The 1815-nt window shown below is 39.0% G+C and overlaps 1 long non-coding RNA gene across 1 annotated transcript; it reads right to left on the reverse strand.

Moving 5' to 3' along the window:
- Positions 1 to 287: 287 nt before the first annotated feature.
- Positions 288 to 1110, reverse strand: LOC116709777 (uncharacterized). The gene is made up of 2 exons (XR_004336959.1): positions 972 to 1110; positions 288 to 887 (listed from the first exon to the last, which is right to left on the reverse strand). It is a non-coding gene; the product is annotated as an uncharacterized LOC116709777 (long non-coding RNA).
- Between the last annotated feature and the right edge of the window lie 705 nt (positions 1111 to 1815).

Consider the following 1815-nt stretch of genomic DNA (forward strand, 5'->3'; position numbering starts at 1 on the left):
CCAATGTCTCCTTTAATGTTATAACTTCAAAAAACCGTTTAAATGCCTATTAATATGTGGACCTATTAAGGACTAACATAGCATGTCTTATCTTATAGAAAGGTCTTTGACTGGCCATTGATTTTTAAATTTCTAAATCAAAGTCATGCAGTTTTCTCTTTGTCCAGGAGATGTCAGCACTCTCCTTAAGAAAACACAAATTTATGCAGCATGCTGTTGGAAAGTTTTTTGTTGTTGTTGGTTTTTGTTTTCATTGTTTTGTATTTTTAAATGTTGTGGTCACTCTGTGGAAATAGATATTTTCATATTTAATCAAAATGTTGATTTCTTGAACTGTCAAATTTGGAACTTCAGCAAATGTTGGAACAACGTTTTGTTCAACTTGATGTCAATATTTCATTCATGGCAGATTGTGGGTCAAAACATTTATTTTTACACAGTTTAAATCACACTGTGAAATAGAAATACTTCTGATATGTTTAAAGGCTTAGCTGCAGTAATTGACAAGTAAACAAGAATTTTCCCTGAGTGAACAAAAACTTAAATACCAAATCATGCAGTGAGGATACAACCTAACAGCATGACTCAGCACAGCAAAACAGTAATAAGACATATACTGTGTCGGATTAGTTGAACCGGGTCCAGGCCGGGGATCAGAAAGAGCTGAGTGAGTCCAAACCCAATCGATCACTTTGTCTTCAATGTGCCGCGTTGTCTATCTGCCATCAATCAGCTGATGCGAGACGCCTCCCAAGGTCAGAGTCCAGCCTCCCAGAACAAGACATGATTTAGCACTTTGTCAGCAGGCGCTAACATCGGTCAGCAGGCGTTAACGTCCAGACGTCTCTTTCAGGCGTACAGCAGATTTATCTAACTGCGGCTGTCCACTTAGGGAGACAGACAAAAAAAAGGGAAGTTCATAAGTAACAAACTGTATAGATGAATCTCTGACCAGCAGGCGGTGCACTTACTGTATTTTTATTTCTTCTGGATTATTCGGTGCTGCTTTTAAGACGTTATGGAGGAAACTGGTGAAGGCCTAAGAGGTTTTAGAGAACATTTGGTAATTAGTAGCATCATTAACACGGAGGAACAAACCGGGAAGGTCAGGTATAAAGTTAGCCGTGTACACTACAGATTAACTCTCCATGTATGATAAAGAGAAAGCAAGTGTTCACGCAAACCCTTAATATACAATATAAGGTCATGTAGGGGAGACAATAAACATGGCGGTGGCAGCATCATTCTGTGGCAGGGTCAAGGAATCTGGTTAGCATAAGAATACAAATGGAGAGAGCAATCCTGGAATGAAAACTTTTTAAAGGCTGTAAAAGACTGAGGCAGAGATTTACCTCCCAACTATTTTGCATAGAAACCAGACAATGGGATAGTTTAGATTAAGCCAAAGTCAAAGTCTAGATCTGATTTCATCTCAGAATCTGTCGGCACGTCACATAAAACCCTAATATAATACACTTAGTGTAACCAAACACCCTGGGAAAGCATAACCCAGCACCCAGACAAACTTTGAAATTTTCCACAGAAGTGGGCGGAGCCAAGAGACACTGACAACACTGTGGTGCTGCCAATTGAATGACTTTACGTTACATTTAGTGACTTTTCACTCATCTAGCGAGTTTTTTTTTCCAGGAAAGCGACTTGTGACAAATCTAGCGATTTTTTTTTCTTTTTAAATTTTGTCACAAACTTTTATTTCAACATGTGGAAGCACCAATCGCTCTGCAGCAACTGTCCTGAGTGAGATGGTTTCATACTCCAAAGTGGGGCTGTGATGTAAAAATCAACCAAGTTGTA

Source organism: Xiphophorus hellerii, chromosome 20 (assembly GCF_003331165.1).
Source record: "Xiphophorus hellerii strain 12219 chromosome 20, Xiphophorus_hellerii-4.1, whole genome shotgun sequence".
Lineage (NCBI taxonomy): Eukaryota > Metazoa > Chordata > Actinopteri > Cyprinodontiformes > Poeciliidae > Xiphophorus > Xiphophorus hellerii.